This window comes from Cajanus cajan, chromosome 1, assembly GCF_000230855.2.
Source record: "Cajanus cajan strain Asha chromosome 1, NIPB_CcT2T_4, whole genome shotgun sequence".
NCBI classification, from domain to species: domain Eukaryota; kingdom Viridiplantae; phylum Streptophyta; class Magnoliopsida; order Fabales; family Fabaceae; genus Cajanus; species Cajanus cajan.
Genome location: NC_138517.1, coordinates 81,033,322 through 81,055,514, shown reverse-complemented (window position 1 = coordinate 81,055,514; position 22,193 = coordinate 81,033,322). Strand labels below are relative to the sequence as shown.

At 32.0% G+C, this 22,193-nt stretch overlaps 2 long non-coding RNA genes across 2 annotated transcripts; one reads left to right on the top strand and one right to left on the bottom strand.

Annotated features, from left to right (window-relative positions):
- The first annotated feature begins 9,682 nt into the window (after nt 1–9,682).
- On the top strand, nt 9,683–11,133 carry LOC145952165 (uncharacterized). The gene is made up of 2 exons (XR_014429860.1): nt 9,683–9,891; nt 10,836–11,133. It is a non-coding gene; the product is annotated as an uncharacterized LOC145952165 (long non-coding RNA).
- An 8,154-nt stretch (nt 11,134–19,287) lies between these two features.
- LOC145952162 (uncharacterized) lies at nt 19,288–21,892 on the bottom strand. Its single transcript, XR_014429858.1, has 2 exons — nt 20,553–21,892; nt 19,288–19,574 (listed from the first exon to the last, which is right to left on the bottom strand). It is a non-coding gene; the product is annotated as an uncharacterized LOC145952162 (long non-coding RNA).
- Nucleotides 21,893–22,193: the final 301 nt, after the last annotated feature.

The window sequence follows — 22,193 nt, the reverse complement described above, 5'->3', positions numbered from 1 at the left end:
AAATATTAAAACATATTCCACCTATAAATTGTTTTAATTTTTGCAATGGTTTGCAATATTAGTTGAGTAACATTCCTCTACTTTTAATATCGTGAGTCATGAAAGTTTGTAGAATAATCATTGTAACGACCCGCCATGGTCCCTACCCTTAGTGGAATTGCACTACTAATAGTGAACTAGGAGAAATATTAAAATTGGATAACTCATACATACAGGTGTGTATATATATATAATAGAACTATGTTTCTATGTACAAATACGACACTAAATATGTACATTCATCCAAATAATATAACCTTAGTACCGGTTAAGCACAAACAACAGTTACCCAAGAAGGTAACTCTGACACTAGGACAAAATTCATCATCTCGCGCAGCGGTCACCTTAACTCCTAACTAGCCCTGATTTTCTCCCATACAAAGTATGATCATCGCAGTCCAACCACATGGAAACAGAAGGGTAAGCTAGAGTTCAATAAATCACCGTACAAGCATAATAATGATATCTATGCTACTCAACTATCAAATCATCAAATCATGAAGTCAAACACCATACACTTCATCATAACAACAATCATGCGATTAAGTAACACAATAAAGATATCAATGCATATCTATCATCAAATGCGTCGTCACGCATACCCCTAGGAGATCTCCCTAATAGCAGAGTAGTATAAGTGACATCCCAATCCTACCGAAACCCCAACCATTTTCACGCCCAATGCGCCCGTTCGGTCACAGTTAAACAGGATATAAATCCTCACTCGGGTTTACTCGGATGATGTCACTTACACAATTGGAAGTCCAGTTCCACCATCAGGTATAACATAGCTGGGTACAGGCTTACCGCGACCTTGGCATGCATTACCAAGTCACTTGTGGAGTTCGTCCACCGACTATCCGCAAGGAACCATGCACCTTCCCCAGTACTTGGTTAAGGGAATAACCCTCAACCTCATACTCCGTTTCAACACTAGCTAAGGACTTAGAGGAGACTCACCCAAACTAATGGCCTACCTGAGCACCACTGTCATCCAAAACTAGTGGCCTATATAAGCACCACTCTCATTTATATCAGTCACCTATCCAGGCACCACTCTCAAGAGACTCTATGTGAGCTCTTCCAGTTCGAAAATATATTTTCCTCTCCTCAAGTCCTAGGCTAGACACATGCCATAAGGCATCACATGCAATAATGTATCATACATCATACATGGTCAATCCACCATCATGATCAATATCATCCTCATATGAACATATACACATGCCATATCATATGATCAAATAGAGAAATTTGGGAGAGAAAGGAGCTCACAAACCCAGAGTCCTTCTCTCTAAGTTTCCTTGAGAATGAACTTATAAAGTTCCCTTCTTATAGAAACCCTTATATACTCTTCTCCCTAGAATTAACTAAACTTTGAAATCTACTCACTACATTACAGTCATCTACTATATATCATAAGCTTTTACGCATAAAGTAAAATAAAAGTTGTCTTTTACGAAAAATCAACAATAATAATTATTGATAATATTATTTGAATAGAAAGTTCTATCTTTAATGTTATCAAATTTTAGAGTTTAATGACTAGCCTCTTGCTAGCTTACACTCTTATCCAAGTTTTTTTTATAAATAAAAGTACAAAAAAAGCCTATTTCACATCTGATTTTTTAAAGGAAAAATACATTTCTTAGGAGTAAAATTAGTATTTGTAAGGTTGTATAATTTTACGCAATTAATGAAAAGTATTGTTTTTGATTGACGTTGTAAGGGTGTTTGTAACGCCTAATTCTAATACCCAAATTATACAATTTTATAATATTTTCGCAATTATATCATTAACAATATCTATATATTTATTTAATAAAAATAAAAGTAAAGAAAAAAATATCTTGTGAATTTAATACATAACATATCGTTCTAAAATATTTAGAATAACGTATTATTTTACACATTATTCCTTTTCCTTACTCTTTTAATACAATATATATATTCATAACGGAAAGAAAATTACAATTAAAATAATATGATTGATAAGTAAAGTTATAACAGATCCATCAAATAGCCTCCGTATTCCAATTTCCTTCCATGTAGGACAGTAGTAACAATAACAGCAAAATGATCTGGAATCTCAAGTTGATCCATCTATTTATAATATATTTAATTAAAAAAAAACAAAGAAAAGAAAGGAGTAAGAACAATATCCAATAAATACAATAATTCGAACGAATAAACATAATTATTTATAAATAAAATTTTAACATATATATATATAAATATATATTTATACAGATTAAATATTAGATTTTCTTGATACAATAAAATTTGAATTATACTTGTAGTGACTAGTCAGGATAAATGAGCATCATTATAACACCAACCAAAAGATATTCCACCTCCATTTCTTACTCATTTAAATCCCCAAGGTTAAACCTTCAGCTACAAATAATTCAAACTTTATCGTCTATGGCCATAGAGTATTAATTATCTTTAAAATGAGTAAAAGACATTTTAACAAATTATATTAATCATAAAAAAAATTACTCAAAATAGATTTAAGAATAATCATAGAATAAGTAATAGTAATTAAAGGTTAAACAAATATATGAGGTTAGAAACACCCCACTAAATAATAACGTAAATAAATAAACATAATAATTAAAAGTTAAGTAGTTAGATGAGGTTAGGAACACCTCACTGAATAAATATAATAATAACATAAATAAACATTGTAATTAAAAGTTAAGTAGTTAAATGAGGTTAAGAACACCTCACTGAATAATTATAATAATAACATAGTAATTAAAAGTTAAGTAGTTAGATGAAGTTAGGAACACCTCACTGAATAAATAAATAAATAAAGTAATTAAAAGTTAAGGAGTTAGATGAGGTTAGTAACACCTCACTGAATAAATATAACAATAATGAGGTTAGGGGCACCCCACTAAATAAATATAAGCAAATAGATGAGGTTAGAGATACCCCACTAAATAAATATAATCAAGTAAATGACATAAATAAATATACATAATAGTATATAAAATTTTAAAAAGATAAGGTTCTCCTCCCCCTTACCTAGATAAGTAGGAGTTGAAACTAGTGCAATATCTCTCTAAAAACTTGGGCAGAATCTCTTCCTCTTTCTCCTTAAACAAGGCACTAGAGCAGAACCTCCTTTTCTTTCTCCTTCTCTCTCTCTTACTTTCTCTCTCTATTTCTCCAGAATTTCCTTCTCTCTAGAATTCTGAATTTTCAAAACCTTAGGCTCCTATTTATAGAAATTTTGAAGTTACTATGCACTATGCACTATTCATTAAAATAATATTATAAGTTACTATGCACTATTCATTATTATAATATTATAAATTACTATTCATTAAAAAATAATATAATAATTTGAAACAAACGTAAGTGCTTACGTTCTTGTTTTTGGAAATTACTATTTATTAAAATAATAATATATTTACTATTCATAAATACGTAAATACGTATATGTGAATAGTAAAATACGTATATATAAATAGTAAAATACGTATATAAAAATATGATAAACTTTCTAATAATCTCAATAAATATTTAAAATCAAAATAACCTGTTTTATTTAATAAAATTTGGGATATTACAATTCTCCCCTACTTACAGAAATTTCGTCCTCGAAATTTTTATTGCTTAAAATAGATAAGGATAATTTTTTCTAACTTCTTCTTCGAGTTCCCAAGTAGCATCTCCAGTGTCTTTATTCCAAATGACTTTTACCAATGCAATCTGTTTGCCTCTCAACTGCTTGATCCTCCTGTCTACGATCTGTACAGGCATTGTTTCAAATGTAAGGTTATCCTTTAATTGTACTGTATCAGGCATTATTATATGAGAAGGGTCAGAAATATATTTTCTTAACTGAGACACATGGAAAACATTATGGAGATTAGAAAGAAAAGGTGGTAGAGAAATTTGGTAAGCAACAGGACCTATTTTTCTAAGGATTTGATAAGGACCAATAAATCGAGGAGTGAGTTTCTTTGGTTTCATTACCCTACCAATACCAGCTGTTGGTGTAACTTTCAAAAATACATGATCACCTTCCTGGAATTCAAGAGGTCGTCTTCTTTTATCAGCATAACTTTTTTGTCTGCTTTGAGTCATTCTCAATTTTTCTTGAATCATTTTGATCTTTTCCGTGGTTTGTTGCACCAATTCAGGACCCAAGATTAAATTCTCTCCTGTCTCAAACCAACACAAAGGAGTTCTACACCTTCTTCCATATAAAGCTTCATAGGGTGCCATACCTATGCTAGAATGGAAACTGTTGTTATAAGTGAATTCAATCAGAGGCAAATATTTGTCCCAACTACCAGAATTCTCTAGCACACAAGCTCTCAATAAATCTTCTAGGGATTGTATGGTTCTTTCTGATTGTCCATCTGTTTGAGGATGATATGCAGAGCTAAGATGAAGCTTAGTTCCTAATGCTTGATGTAAACTTCCCCAAAATCTAGAAGTGAATCTAGGATCCCTATCAGATATTATGCTAGATGGTACCCCATGCAACCTTACAATCTCTCTTATATACAGTTCAGTCAATTTTTCTAGAGAATACCTAATGTTGATGGGTAAGAAATGAGCAGATTTTGTTAGTCTATCCACAATAACCCATATGGAATCAAACTTATGAATTGTTCGTGGTAAACCAACTACAAAATCCATTGCTATACTGTCCTATTTCCATTCAGGTATATCTAAGGGTTGTAACATTCCTGCCGGCTTTTGGTGTTCTATCTTAGCTTTTTGACAAATCAAACATGTAGCCACATATTGTGCTATTTCCTTTTTCATTTTGGGCCACCAAAACATTCTTTTGAGATCTTGATACATCTTTGTTGCCCCAGGGTGTATGCTCAACTTGCTCTTATGTGCCTCACCTAAAATTATTTTCTTAATTTCTGAATCATTGGGTACACATATCCTATTATTAAATCTCAAAACTCCTCTTTGATCTAAATCGAACTTTTCACCATCCTTTTGACCTATCAACCTCTTTTTCTTCTGAATGAATTTATCAACTACCTGAGCCTCACCAATTTGTCCATGTAAGTCACTAGTAATTTGAACCGCATGCAATTGTATTTTATCTTGACTTACCGTAGTTGATAAACTCATGTCTCTAAATTTTTCTATCAAATTCATCTCTTGAATCATTAATGAGGAGACATGTAAGGATTTTCTACTCAGTGCATCAGCCACAACATTGGCTTTCCCTGGATGGTAATGTAATTCAAAATCATAATCTTTCAAAAATTCCATCCACCTTCTTTGTCTCATATTCAGTTCCTTTTGATCAAACAAATATTTTAAACTTTTATGATCACTAAAAACATCAAACTTACCACCATACACATAATGTCTCCATATTTTGAGTGCAAAAACAATGGCAGCTAGTTCTAGATCATGGGTTGGGTAATTCCTTTCATGAGCTCTCAACTGTCTAGAAGCATATGCTACTACCCTTCTATCTTGCATAAGAACACACCCTAATCCCATTTTTGAGGCATCACAAAATACGACAAATTGTCCATTAGGATTGGGTAAGGCTAAGACTGGTGCAGTAGTTAATCTTTTCTTAAGCTCCTGAAAACTATTCTCACATTTTTCTGTCCACTCAAAGGGTTGTCCTTTCTTGGTGAGTTGAGTTAAAGGCATAGCTATTTTAGAAAATCCTTCAATGAATCTTCTGTAATATCCTGCCAAACCCAAAAAACTACGGATTTCTGTTACCGTCTTTGGAGGTTCCCATAGTAGAACTGCTTCTACCTTAGATGGATCCACAGACACTCCATCTTTGGAAATCACATGTCCTAAAAACTTAACCTCCTTTAACCAAAATTCACACTTAGAAAGTTTGGCATACAGTTGTTTGTCTTTCAGGATTTGGAGAACAGTTTGAAGGTGTTCTTCATGCTCTTCATGAGTTCGAGAATATATGAGGATATCATCTATAAAGACCACCACAAAATGGTCTAAATACGGACGAAAAATCCTATTCATATATTCCATGAACACTGCAGGTGCATTGGTTACTCCAAAAGGCATTACTTGATATTCATAATGACCATACCTTGTTCTAAATGCAGTTTTTTGTATGTCTTCTGCTTTCACTTTGATTTGATGGTATCCTGATCTTAGATCTATCTTAGAAAATACAGTGGCTCCTCTTAATTGATCCATCAAATCATCTATCCTAGGAAGAGGGTATTTATTCTTTATGGTAAACTTATTTAATTGCCGATAGTCCACACACAGTCTAAAGCTTCCATCTTTCTTTTTGACTAACAAAACAGGAGCCCCCCAAGGTGATACACTAGGGCGTATGAATTGTTTTTCAAGTAACTCCTCTAATTGTTTCTTCAACTCAGCTAATTCAGAAGGTGACATCCTATAGGGTGCCATTGAAATTGGTCCAGTTCCAGGTATTAAATCAATCGAAAATTCAATCTCTCTGTCAGGTGGCAAACCAGGAATATCATTAGGAAAGACTTCAGGAAAATTTTGAACGACAGCTATATCTTTCAAGTTGACTTCCTCTTTAGCTTCCATAGAGGATAAGATTAAATATCCTTGAACTTTACCCCAAGGAAACTTGTTTATTGGTTTAGATAATGAAATCGATAGGTCCTTAGGATCAGAAAATATTATAGACTTTTCTGCACAATTAAGAAGAACGTGGTTGGAAGATAACCAGTTCATACCTAAAATCACATCTAATTGTGATAAAGGTAAGCAGATCAAATTTACAAGAAATTTTTTATCGCCAATAAAAATAGGACAGTCTGAACAAACCTTATTGGTAATTACAGATTTGTTTGTAGGGGTTGAAACAATCAAATTATTCTCTAAAGAAGAAATTGGTAATTGGAGGTATTGAACACAATTATTGGAGATAAAAGAATGAGTTGCGCCTGAATCATACAGTACATTTAAAGTTTTGCCTTTAATGAAACATTTACCTTGTATTAGATCGTTGTTTTGAGCAGCTTCAGTTCCGGTCATGGTGTAAACTCTTCCAGTTGTAGAAGGTCTTGGTTTGGATCCGGAAGTATTCACGTGCGTCTTTGGTTGTCCACACTCAGAAAATACATGACCACGCTTTCCACACTTGAAACAAATAGGTCCTTTGAGATGACAATCTTTAGTATAATGACCCTGTCCACACTTAAAACACTTGGCTTGATTATTAATGGACCTACTGGAATTTCCTGCAAATTGAGAAGATTGGGGTTTCCATTGTGGTCGAACATAAGGTTTTCTTTCATTATCCCTTTTCTTACTAAATTGAGGGCCAAAAGATTTTGGTCTATTATCCTTATTATGATCAAAACCTTCCAAAAATCGACACTTGTGTATTAATGTGGGAAAATCAGAGATTTCCAATATCCCTACTGCCTTTCTTAATTCTGATCTAAGTCCATCCTCGAATTTAATACACTTCATCCTCTCATCAGGGTGATAAAAGAAAGTAGAGTATTTTCCCAATTCCTCAAACTTAGAAGCATATTCTCCCACTGTCATATTCCCTTGTTTTAACTGCATAAATTCTATTTCTTTAGCCCTCCTAACATCATTAGGAAAATATTTTTCAAAAAATTTGGTTCTAAATACTTCCCATGTAATGATTATTCCCCCTCCTTCTAATAATCTCCTGGTACTATCCCACCAATATTCTGCTTCTCCTACTAACATAAATACTGCATAATTTACTTTTTGGTTGTCAGGACAGTTCATAGCTCGAAATATTTTTTCTATTTCTTTAATCCATAATTCAGCTTTTTCAGGATTGTATCCTCCATCAAATTGGGAAGGGTTATTGCTTCTGAATTCTACAAGTCCTTGTGACTCTCCTGTTCTTCCTGGTGGTTGATTCCTTAACAAGGCGGCAGCCATGTCCCTAATAGCTTGTACAGCCTCTGTTAGTTCGGTATTCCTTCTTCCTGCCATCTGTAATTTTATAGATCAGTTTATAATAGAAACATGGTTAGCACATTTCCCCAAGTTACACATGGAACGTTGCTCTGATACCATTTAATGTAACGCCTAATTCTAATACCCAAATTATATAATTTTATAATATTTTCGCAATTATATCATTAACAATATCTATATATTTATTTAATAAAAATAAAAGTAAAGAAAAGAATATCTTGTGAATTTAATACATAACATATCGTTCTAAAATATTTAGAATAACGTATTATTTTACACATTATTCCTTTTCCTTACTCTTTTAATACAATATATATATTCATAACAGAAAGAAAATTACAATTAAAATAATATGATTGACAAGTAAAGTTATAACAGATCCATCAAATAGCCTCCGTATTCCAATTTCCTTCCATGTAGGACAGTAGTAACAATAACAGCAAAATGATCTGGAATCTCAAGTTGATCCATCTATTTATAATATATTTAATTAAAAAAAAACAAAGAAAAGAAAGGAGTAAGAACAATATCCAATAAATACAATAATTCGAACGAATAAACATAATTATTTATAAATAAAATTTTAACATATATATATATAAATATATATTTATACAGATTAAATATTAGATTTTCTTGATACAATAAAATTTGAATTATACTTGTAGTGACTAGTCAGGATAAATGAGCATCATTATAACACCAACCAAAAGATATTCCACCTCCATTTCTTACTCATTTAAATCCCCAAGGTTAAACCTCCAGCTACAAATAATTCAAACTTTATCGTCTATGGCCATAGAGTATTAATTATCTTTAAAATGAGTAAAAGACATTTTAACAAATTATATTAATCATAAAAAAAATTACTCAAAATAGATTTAAGAATAATCATAGAATAAGTAATAGTAATTAAAGGTTAAACAAATATATGAGGTTAGAAATACCCCACTAAATAATAACGTAAATAAATAAACATAATAATTAAAAGTTAAGTAGTTAGATGAGGTTAGGAACACCTCACTGAATAAATATAATAATAACATAAATAAACATTGTAATTAAAAGTTAAGTAGTTAAATGAGGTTAAGAACACCTCACTGAATAATTATAATAATAACATAGTAATTAAAAGTTAAGTAGTTAGATGAAGTTAGGAACACCTCACTGAATAAATAAATAAATAAAGTAATTAAAAGTTAAGGAGTTAGATGAGGTTAGTAACACCTCACTGAATAAATATAACAATAATGAGGTTAGGGGCACCCCACTAAATAAATATAAGCAAATAGATGAGGTTAGAGATACCCCACTAAATAAATATAATCAAGTAAATGACATAAATAAATATACATAATAGTATATAAAATTTTAAAAAGATAAGGTTCTCCTCCCCCTTACCTAGATAAGTAGGAGTTGAAACTAGTGCAATATCTCTCTAAAAACTTGGGCAGAATCTCTTCCTCTTTCTCCTTAAACAAGGCACTAGAGCAGAACCTCCTTTTCTTTCTCCTTCTCTCTCTCTTACTTTCTCTCTCTATTTCTCCAGAATTTCCTTCTGTAATATCCCAAAATTTTATTCAAATGAAAAGAGTTATTTATTATGTGAATAAGTATTTTATTCCCGTATTTTACTATTCATGTATATGTATTTTACTATTTATGTATACGTATTTTACTATTTATGTATACGTATTTATGAATAGTAACTTCAAAATTTCTATAAATAGGGGCCTAAGGTTTTGGAAAATTTAGAATTCTAGAGAGAAGGAAATTCTAGAGAAATAGAGAGAGAAAGTAAGAGAGAAGGTTCTGCCTAGGTTGTGAAAAGAGGAGGAGAATAGAGAAGGTTCTGCTCTAGTTCCGGTTCCGGTTTAAGGAGAAAGAGAGGAGATTCTGCCCAAATTCCTATTTATCCAGGTAAGGGGGGAGTGGGAAACCTTGCTTGGGGGTGTAGAAATAATTGTTAAATAGTCTGTTTGTTGGATTGGCTCCCGATCCCTTGTCTGTTGTTTGATTATTTGAATATATATTATTACTGTGTTTTGTTTGTACTACTTGATTTTCTTGTTGCGGTAATTAATAATTATAATTAATGGATAACTTCACTTTTACTATTCTAAAATATTCATTGAATGGAAGACTAAGTCTCCTATTAACTTATAAATTTAGACTTTATTATCTAAATGGAAGGCCGAGCCTCCTTATTTTCATTAAGCTTCCTATTTTACTTAAGGATATAATTATACCAGGAAATATAAATTATATGATCCCTAAAGACCTTTGAACTATTGGACCCTTGACTTAATGACCTTGGACTATTGAACTGTTGGACTGTTGGACAATGGACTATTGGACTATTGAACCTTTGGACTATGGGACTATTGAATTATTGGACCTTTGGACTATTGGATTAATAAAATATAATATAAGTATGAATTATGCTTATGATATGGTATATTATAGGAAATTCTGTAACATGTGAAATGTTAAGTTTATGATTGTATGACATGCATCATATGCATATATACTCCAGGTGTGCCGCTGAGGCCGCATACCCACGACTAACAAGGTGTGCCTTTGGGTCACCAATGATGTAACCAGGTGTTCCTTTGGGTCACCCACGATATGCTAACTAGGTGTGCCTTAGGGTCACCAATGATGATATGTGAACTTCCGTATGGCGCCACATGCATATATTTATGAGTTGAGTCTATGACATCATTGCATGATAAATAATTATTATATATGATAATGATTATGTGTGTGTGCTATTTAACTTTTATTTCTTCATCTACAACTGAGTGAGATGTTTCTCACTCCCTTGTTATTTTTTTTTGTATATGTTTAAATTTATGTTGCAGGTGATCATCATCATGAGGATGTTGGTGATGAGGCCTAAAGGCTTCTTGGGGCATGCTCTGATAGGATGTGACATCGGGTTTAGCTAGGATTTCTCTTATGTCTTTATTGTTCTAAAAATATTTTCTTTTCTTGTGTAATTTAATAAATTATAAATTGATTCCTAACTAGGAGGCACTGCCACCTTTACTGGGATTAATTTATAATCTTTGTTTTATAATAACTTCTTGAGTTTAATATTTATGTGTATGAATTATGAATGTGCATCTTCTACCTTATGATACTTATTGTTTTATATCATTCTATGAAAATCTTTTATAAATATAGTTTATGTTTATTAATGATGTTGGGGTAGAGGGTGTCACACCTTCTCTCTAGAATTCTGAATTTTCAAAACCTTAGGCTCCTATTTATAGAAATTTTGAAGTTACTATGCACTATGCACTATTCATTAAAATAATATTATAAGTTACTATGTACTATTCATTATTATAATATTATAAATTACTATTCATTAAAAAATAATATAATAATTTGAAACAAACGTAAGTGCTTACGTTCTTGTTTTTGGAAATTACTATTTATTAAAATAATAATATATTTACTATTCATAAATACGTAAATATGTATATGTGAATAGTAAAATACGTATATATAAATAGTAAAATACGTATATAAAAATATGATAAACTTTCTAATAATCTCAATAAATATTTAAAATCAAAATAACCTGTTTTATTTAATAAAATTTGGGATATTACAGTGTTAATACATCCCTTACACGTAATTGACTTCCGAACCCTGTAACACCCCGAATTTTCTACTAATACAATATTAATTATTATTTATTTTTATATTTATGAAGATCATTTTCTTATAGTTATTTTAGTTAATTAAAGGGATTTTATAGAACATTTTAGAGATTTTTTTTTAAATAATTTAAATATTTATAAAAAATTAATTTTTATATGAAATTATTTTTTTAGGCCTAGAACGGGTTGTTCCAAAAAGTAGAACGGGATGTTCCAAACGATGAAAGTAAACTATTTTTGAAGGACCAGAACGGGCCGTTCCAAATTAGTAAAGAGGCCCATTTGAGTTATTCCAGAACGGTTCGTTCCCAAAGTGAAACGGGTCGTTCTAAGATTCTAAAAAATGCCTAAAAACCTTAGTTGGAAATGGGTCGTTCCAATTATGGCCAATGTGTGTTAAAATGAACCCCAGAACGGGCCGTTCTAATTTTGAGAATGGGCCGTTATGATTTTTGAAATGGGTCGTTCCAGTTGTAAATTTTGCATATAACGAATGGCTCTAGAACGGGCCGTTCGGATTTAGAATGGGCCGTTCTGGGTACCCTTGAATGCCTATAAATAGGAGGCATGGGGTGAAAAAAAAATAACTGAGAAGGTAAAATCTTAGAGAGAGAAAGAGAGAGAGAGAGAGAGAGAGAAAGAGAAAGAGAAAGAAAGAGAGAGAAAAAGAAAGAGGGAATCTAAGGAAGGAGATTAGCAAGGTTTTGCTCTAGTTTCAACTTCTGCTTATCAAGGTAAGGGGGGAGTGAGAAACCTCGCTCGGGGGTCTGAGAATAATTGTTGGATAGTCTGATTGTCGGATTGGCCCCCAATCCCTTGCCTGTTGCATGCTTCTAGGAACATGCAAAGTATGAATGTGTACTATTTTACTTTCTGTTTGCTCTACTTTGTTCCTTGTTGGAAGTAATAAATGAATATGTAATTAATGTTAAAAATAAATAAGTTTTAATATGAATAAAAATTCTCTCTGTGGATTCCTGTGCAGACCTTATGAGGAATAATTATGACATGATTATGTGAAATATGCACAAATAACATGAGACATAAGAATGGACTATTGAGACAAGTTATGATTATGAGAATATGAAAAATGATGACATGATGTACTAAATGAAATTCTGTAATAAGTCAATGAAATAATGAATGCATGACATGCATCATATACATATATAACTCCAGGTATGTTGTTGAGGCCGCATACCAGTGATGTAACCAGCTAACAAGGTGTACCTTAGAGTCACCAGTAATGTAACCAGGTGTACCTTAGGGTCACCAGTGATGTAACAAGCTAACAAGGTGTACCTTAGGGTCACCAATAATGTAACAAGCTAACAAGGTGTACCTTAGGGTCACCAGTGATGTAACCAGGTGTACCTTAGGGTCACCAGTGGTGTAACCAGGTGTATCTTAGGGTCACTAGTGATGTAACAAGCTAACAAGGTGTACCTTAGGGTCACCAATGATGTAACCAGGTGTACCTTAGGGTCACCAATGATGTAACAAGCTAACAAGGTGTACCTTAGGGTCACCAGTGATGTAACCAGGTGTAGCTTAGGGTCACCAGTGATGAAATGTGAAACTTCCGTATGGCGCCACATGCATGCTTTTATGAGTCGAGTCCATGATATCATAGCATGATAAATGAGTGTACATGTGATACTGATCATGTATGGGTATTGTTTATATGTGATTAGTGTTTATGATTTATGATTGTTGTGTGTGCTATCTAACCTTTATTTTTGCACCTGAAACTGAGTGAGATGTTTCTCACTCCCTTGTTGTTCTTGTATATGTTTAAAATATGTTGCAGGTGATCATCAGTTGGTGATGAGGCTAAAGGCTTCAGTTGGGCATGCTCTGATAGGATGTGACATCGGGCATAGCTAGGCTTAGTTTAGAATGTTATTGTTTTAAAAGCCTTAGTTTTCTTTTCTTTTGTAATTTTGAACGTTCTTGATAAAAGATCAAAATGTGCATCTTTGTCATATTATTTTATTACATGATTTAGAAGTTATAAATTAATTCCTAACTAGGAGGCACTGCCACCTTTGCTAGAATTAATCTATATTTTCCTTTATATGATTTCTTGAGTTTTAATACTTACATGTTGACTTTTTATGATTTATGAGTTACGAATGTGAATCTTCTACCTTATGATATTTGAGACAATTGTTTTATCCATGAAAGATGTTGTCAACTATGAAAGATTTTATTTACTAAAAAAGAAAAAAAATTATTGTTTACATTCATTGTGTATTAATGTTGGGGTAGAGGGTGTCACAAACCCAACTTTGTTTTCAATGACAACACTTTCTAAGGATTTTCCAATTTTTTTTACCTCAAAATAAAATATTGGTGGCAACTTCATTAAAAATTAATTCATGCGTCAACCTTTCGTGATTTCGATTACGACAAGAATCATGGCCCCACATTTCAGGTTGCTTCATTTTAAGAGTGTAATATCCTAAATTTTTGATACAATATTATAATATTCTCAATTTTATTATTGTTATCTAATTTTTAAAATAATAGTTTAAATTTCTAGTTTTAAAATAGAGATTAAGTACAATATTTTTATATAATTATAATACATTAAAAATTTTATTATAATATTTTCAATAAACTAAAATGGAATTATATAATATTTAATTATATTATAAAATTTTAAAATCTTATTTATAATATTTTAATTATGTTAAATTTTAAAAGTTTAATATAAGTAATAAAATTATTTTTAAAAATAATCTCTTATAATATAGATAGTTATAAGAAAAGAGGAAAAAAATTAAAATTGATTTTTTTAAAAAAAAATCTGCAACAGATTTTATCTGTTGCATTATACGGGACTTTATCTTTAAATAACTATGTTTATCTCTTAATAACTAGGAGTGTAAAGTATAATTCAATTTTAACTAAGTTAATTAAAAAAAGTAATTATTACAAATTTCCCCATAAATAAGAAAGGGGAAGGGACCATCATCATGGAAAAGTTTACGAAAGAGAGAGTAAGAAGAGAAGAGATTCATGATTCTAAGCAATTATATAGAATTACACATGTTTCACATAAAAACCTACAAATTCATGATTCTAAGCAAATAAGCATATAGAGCACAAAAGTTCAAGCCACAATCCAAAATTGGAATTGCTTCTTCATATAACATATAAGATAGAGAAAGAGATTAATTTAGAGTCAATCTCATTATCCAACACACATCCACGTCTCATAATAAAATTACTCATTCCTCTTTACCTCGATAGAATAATGAAAAGAGATCTATGGGATGTGTTCTTGTAGTCTCTACATTCTCTTCATTAGAGGTCTTAGATTTCAAAGAATCATTGAGTGAAAGGAGGAGTGCATAACTGATCAGTTTTCTAATAACCTCCTTTTTAAACATAAAACTCCCCTTTTCTTAATAATCAAAATAAAATATAACTAAGCATAATAAAAACATCTCTCTCAAATAACTTATATCATAAACATATATTTTTACAAGCCTTAATAATTAAATAAAAATCCACACACTACTAGAATTTCTCTTATTACATGCGATTTTTCCTGCGAATTTTTCATAAAAATTTGCAGGAAACGTTATTCTTGCAAATTTTCCTGCAAAATTTTATCTGCAGGTAATACCTTCGTGGATAATATTTTTTTGCGAATTTTAAAATTCGAAGAAAATTTTCTTGCGAAATTTCTTGCGAAAAAAATTCGCAGGAAAAGTCCTGCAAATTTTTTCGTAAGAAATTTTGCAGGAATATTTTTTACGAAAAAAATTAAAGAAATTAGTATAAATTCTATCAATAATTTTTCAACTTTCAAATGCTCACAATGAATTCATCCAAAATATTTGTTTCCATGTCTCCAACATGTAATACATAATCTTTTAAATTCTAAGATTGTAGACTATAAGTGTGAAGTCCCACATCGGCTAGTAAGGTGAACGAAGCATGCCATATATATGGGTGTGGATACCTTACTCTTGAGGACGCGTTTTGGGGTGGTGTTGGCCATTCCCGAGAACAAAGCCGTGAGGCCGTGGGCCAAAGCGGACAATATCCTCATGCGGGTTGCGCGGGCTGTTACATTTGGTATCAGAGCCGGGACCCGGGCAGGTGTGCCAGCGAGGGCGCTGGGCTCCCCGAGGGGGGGTGGATTGTGAAGTCCCACATCGGCTAGTAAGGTGAACGAAGCATGCCATATATATGGGTGTGCCTAATTTCCTTATATTTTAATGTCTTTTGAAGGCTATAAATAGCCCCTCAATTCTTCATTTCAGAACCTCCCTAAAACACTTCTCATTTCTCTTCTCTTGTAATTTTTCTCTCTACGTTCTGCTTAGACTGAAGGAGCCTAGGGGAAGAAGTTCTGCTCTAAGTTTTAGCGAGATTCTGCCCAAATTTCTGTATATCCAGGTAAGGGGGGGAGTGGGAAACCTCGCTTGGGGGTGTGGGAGTAATCGTTAAATAGTTGTTTGTAGATTGGCTCCCGATCTTATGTCTGTTGTTTGTATGAAATATTGTTATTAATGTGCTTTGCTTTTTATATTACTTGATTTCTTGTCTGTAGTAAATAATAACTATACTATTTTTATAAAAGAAAAATAAATAAATTGTTTATTAATAAAGATATGGAAGGCTAAGCCTCCTATTAATTAATAAATATGTAATTGATGTTAAAAATGAATAAGTTTTAAAATAAAAATACCTATACGAACTTATGAAGATCTTATTATGACTTGAGTATATGAAGTATATATGAGACCTGTGCGGACCTATGAGGATATGACTGTATGAAATATGTACTCATGACTTGTGACCTATGATCCATGAATGGACCATTGAACTGTTGAACTATTGGACCGTAGGACTATTGGACTGATTGGACCATTGGACCGTTGGACTATTGGACTATTAAAGTTGGATTAATAAAATAAATCATAATTATGAAATATGAATCTTATATGTGTAATATGCTAAAAGTTGAGTCTATGAATGTATGACATGCATCATATGCATATATTATTCCAGGTGTGCCACTGAGGCCGCATACCAGTGATGCTAACAAGGTGTATGAACACCAGTGATAGGTGTGCCTTCGGGACACCAGTGATGTAACATGCTAACGAGGTGTATGAACACCAGTGATAGGTGTACCTTTGGGTCACCAGTGATAAATTCTGAAACTTCCGTATGGCGCCATATGCATGCATTTTGTGAGTCGAGTCAATAAAATCATTGCATGATTTATAAATGTACATATATATATATATATGATATTGATTATATTGTATGTGTGTGTGCTATTTAACTTTTATTGATATTGATTATATTGATTATAATGTACATCAAGCATAAGTTTCTAAATTCTGCAATCAAATTCAATCCTTAAATCATCAAAATAATAATTTGGTTATCATTGTAATCCAGATATTTGCCACAACATCAACACCTAAGCATTAGATACACATATCAGATCACTAATTTTACTACTCTATCTACAACCAATTCAAACTCTTCTATGATCAATTCTAAAGATCAGGTACCTAAGCATAATGTACACTTGGTATCCATATCAGTTCTCTAGTTTCACCATTTCATCTTCACCCAAGTCATAATCATATCCATCATTTTAACCTATAGCCTTATAACTTGTTACCAAAATAAATCAACTAATTATGCTCCTATAATTTTCTTCAACAATCCATTCGTTATTCATACTTAATCTCACAATACTAGAAGTAACCTTATAATCCAAACTTAAATTTCTAATTTGAGCCAAAAAGATTCATCTCTCTAATCATAATGAAAGATAAAGATTTCCTCAAAACATCAATCACCACAATGGCTAAGATCAAAATTTTACTCCTTAAGAAATTTCAACTATTTCTTTTATCTCGTATTCAACCCCTTTGGTCAAAAGATATTTAAGGTTCTTATGATCACTAAATACCTCAACCATAGAATCATATAGTTAGTGTCTCCAAATCTTAGTATAAATGACAAAGTCGCTAACAAGGTTATGGGTAAGGTAATTTCTCTCATGAATTTTCAATTTCTTAGAAACATAAGCTACTATCTTTTCTTCTTGCCACAATATTCTTCCTAAACCTATTTTCAGAGACATATTTATATATCACAATAATCTTACTAAAATCTAGTAATATTAACACTAGCCAATCTTTCCTTAAGAGTTTGAAAACTACTTCCTCAATTGTTATCCCATACTAATGTAACTCCTTTCTAGTCAATTCAGTCAAAGGTAATAGTAAGTAATTCAAAGAAGTAAGCAACAAAATGATTTGGGTAGTTAAAAATATACATAGGTTCAAGAATTCCTGATATAGATTATCCTTACGGTTGATTCCAAGGGTAGGCAAGAAACAACCTAGTGAACTGAAACATCTTAATAACCAAAGAAACGAAGGCAAAAGCAATTTTTATAGTGAGAGCAGTTTAAACCATGAACAGCTGTTAAAAAAAAATTACTCACTGAATTTTCATATAAACTATCAAACAAGTCTCCTGATTTTACTAATTGACTCAAGTATCTGTCACTTAAGCACAACTTAGGTAGATCTTCCTCCGCAAGAAATTTCATGGTCTAAAATACTCACCTCATACAATCCAAATTCATACTTAGACAATCTAGTTTAAATCTATTTTTATGCCTAACAACTCAAAATATCATGATAGCATATATCTACCTGACACACAGAGTTGTATTCGTCCAAATGATTTCAAACCTATCTCAAACGAAAGTTAAGTGAATAAGCTACAACTCTTTATGAAGACATAAGATTTCCAAGAGATCATCTCTTTAGCTAAAGATTCAAATATCACCACTAATAAATTCAATGCTTACTAAATTTCTAATCACCAAGGCAGTCATAACTTGAAGTTCTAGATTTTTGTTTCATCTTATCCTAGTTCTATTGAAAAGATAATATCTAAAGCCATATTCTTCATAAAGACCTCAAAATATAAATTTTGTCGATATAATACTCATACTATCATAACAAACTATAATGAAAATATTTTCGACACCAAATAGCAATAATGTATCAATATATCTAATGCCACAAAATACCTCAACTTTTTCCAAATTCACTACTTAATTTTCTCATTCAAGTCTCTCCTTACTTTTCTCAATCAAAACAACTCTCATGTTACCTAAACCATAAATAATTAACATACCAGTAATAACACTTAAGGGAATTACCATCATTTCGATCTCTCACCAAAGAGACAACCACCTTTAGATTCAACCTGCTACAACTATAGATGTCAGAAACTTCACCAATCATAAACTCTTAGTACACTCAATATATCACCTCCCATCCAAGGTTCTAATAATTCGAGTTGGCTAACACTATCATGATTATCATTCCTCTGATTACAAACTAACTTAACAATCTCAAACTCAACAATATCAACACAGGACGAACATCATCATCATAGTACACAACAAACAAGACATAGTCAGAGTACACAACAGAGTCATGATAAGCACATAACACACACGGTTGATAAAATCGACTTGCTCTGATACCACTAAATGTGACACCCTCTACCCCAACATAATTACTTAATAAGCATTAACTATATTAAAAAAAATATATTAGAGTGATAATAAATATCATAAGGTAGAAGATGCACATTCGTAATTAACATTTATACCAAACTCAAGAAGTCATAATAAGATCAAAGATTATAAATTAATCCCAGTAAAGGTGGCAGTGCCTCCTAGTTAGGAATCAATTTATAATCTTTTTTATATCATACAAATATATTTAAATTTCAAAAGAAGGAAAATAAAACATTATTATCCCAGAAAGAAGCCTAGCTAAGCCCGATGTCACATCCTATCAGAGCATGCCCACTTAAGCCTCTAGACTTCATTACCAACATCCTCATGATTAAGATTACCTGCAACATAAATTTAAACATATACAAGAATAACAAGAGGAGTGAGAAACTTCTCACTTAGTTGCAGGTATAGAAATAAAAGTTAAATAGCACACACACATACAATATAATCAATATCATATATATATATATATGTACATTTATAAATCATGCAATGATTTTATTGACTCGACTCACAAAATGCATGCATGTGGCGCCATACGTAAGTTTCAGAATTTATCACTGGTGACCCAAAGGTACACCTATCACTGGTGTTCATACACCTCGTTAGCATGTTACATCACTGGTGTCCCGAAGGCACACCTATCACTGGTGTTCATACACCTTGTTAGCATCACTGGTATGCGGCCTCAGCGGCACACCTGGAATAATATATGCATATGATGCATGTCATACATTCATAGACTCAACATTTAGCATATTACACATATAAGATTCATATTTCATAATTATGATTTATTTTATTAATCCAACTTGAATAGTCCAATAGTCCAACGGTCCAATGGTCCAATCAGTCCAATAGTCCAACGGTCCAATAGTTCAACAGTTCAATGGTTCATTCATGGATCATAGGTCACAAGTCATGAGTACATATTTCATACAGTCATATCCTCATAGGTCCGCACAGGTCTCATATATACTTCATATACTCAAGTCATAATAAGATCTTCATAAGTTCGTATAGGTATTTTTATTTTAAAACTTATTCATTTTTAACATCAATTACATATTTATTAATTAATAGGAGGCTTAGCCTTCCATATCTTTATTAATAAACAATTTATTTATTTTTCTTTTATAAAAATAGTATAGTTATTATTTACTACAGACAAGAAATCAAGTAATATAAAAAGCAAAGCACATTAATAACAATATTTCATACAAACAACAGACATAAGATCGGGAGCCAATCTACAAACAACTATTTAACGATTACTCCCACACCCCCAAGCGAGGTTTCCCACTCCCCCCCCTTACCTGGATATACAGAAATTTGGGCAGAATCTCGCTAAAACTTAGAGCAGAACTTCTTCCCCTAGGCTCCTTCAGTCTAAGCAGAACGTAGAGAGAAAAATTACAAGAGAAGAGAAATGAGAAGTGTTTTAGGGAGGTTCTGAAATGAAGAATTGAGGGGCTATTTATAGCCTTCAAAAGACATTAAAATATAAGTAAAATGGGCTTAGTGGAGTAATATGAAATGAATTAGTGGAGTTGGTGGAGTTGGTAGAAGAATTAGTGGAGTTATTGGATGAGTTAGTGGTGCTGGTGGATGATTTAGTGGACACGTTCTTAAGCACGATGATTTAGACCTTCTAGATGGCAGAATTTGGTCAGGTGGTCTTCATGAAAGTTTTAGCCGTGGCTGTTATCTTTTCAGTCGTTTTGGAATCACCGAACAAGGAGGTGTATAACTCCATATATGACCGTTTTAGTGAATAGGAGTCAGGCTGCCAGCGTGAGTCAAAGCTGTTGCGGTGTTTAGAATATTTAACATGGTAGATGAAGTAATTTGAAAATGGTTTCTTCATAACAGTTATACTATTTTCTCTTAGCTTTCCATTTATACAAAGTTTGCATCATTTGGACAACCACAGACCGCGTTATGCCCCAAAAACCGAGGCTTGCCAGTCAGCCCTGCGAAAACGATTTTAACAAAAAGAAAGTTTTTCAACTATTTAATTAAGTCCATTAACACACCTATCTTTCTAAAACCTACAATTAATCATAAATGGAGTGTAAATTAGCTACAATTGAAATAAAAGATAATCCTCAAATTATGACCAAATACTATGTAATAATAATAATAATAATAGTAATTACCATTTTGAAAATTGGGATGTTACAATACTTCCCCCCTTTTAAGAAATTCGTCCTCGAATTTCCGCAACGAAGAGGTTTGACTATGACTTGTTCAAGATTCTTTCTAAACTTCCTAGGAAAACCCACAACAAGGTCTAGACACATTATCTTATTTCCAAATAGGAACATCTAAAGGCTACAAAAGTCCTAAAGGCTTCTGATGTTTTGTCTCAGACTTATACTATACTAAATATGAGTACACACCATCCTCTATTCCTCTCTACACTTAAGGCCACCAAAATATCTTTTTAAGATTTTGGTACATCTTAGTGATTTCTGGATGGATACTAAGAATACTCTTATGTCCTTCTTCTAGGATTGCTTTATTAAACTCTAGCACACTATGAATGTACAACCTATCCTTAAATCTTAAAATTCCATCCACTCAAAATTTAAACTCACTCTCCATATCTTGATTCAAGTTCTCTACTTCTCTTTCCATATTAGACCATCACGCTTCCCCTGCGCCACTCTGATACATTTTAGTAAATTAAAACAAAGATTATAAATTAATCCCAGTAAAGGTGGCAGTGCCTCCTAGTTAGGAATCAATTTATAATCTTTTTTATATCATACAAATATATTTAAATTTCAAAAGAAGGAAAATAAAACATTATTATCCCAGAAAGAAGCCTAGCTAAGCCCGATATCACATTCTATCAGAGCATGCCCACTTAAGCCTCTAGACTTCATTACCAACATCCTCATGATTAAGATTACCTGCAACATAAATTTAAACATATACAAGAATAACAAGAG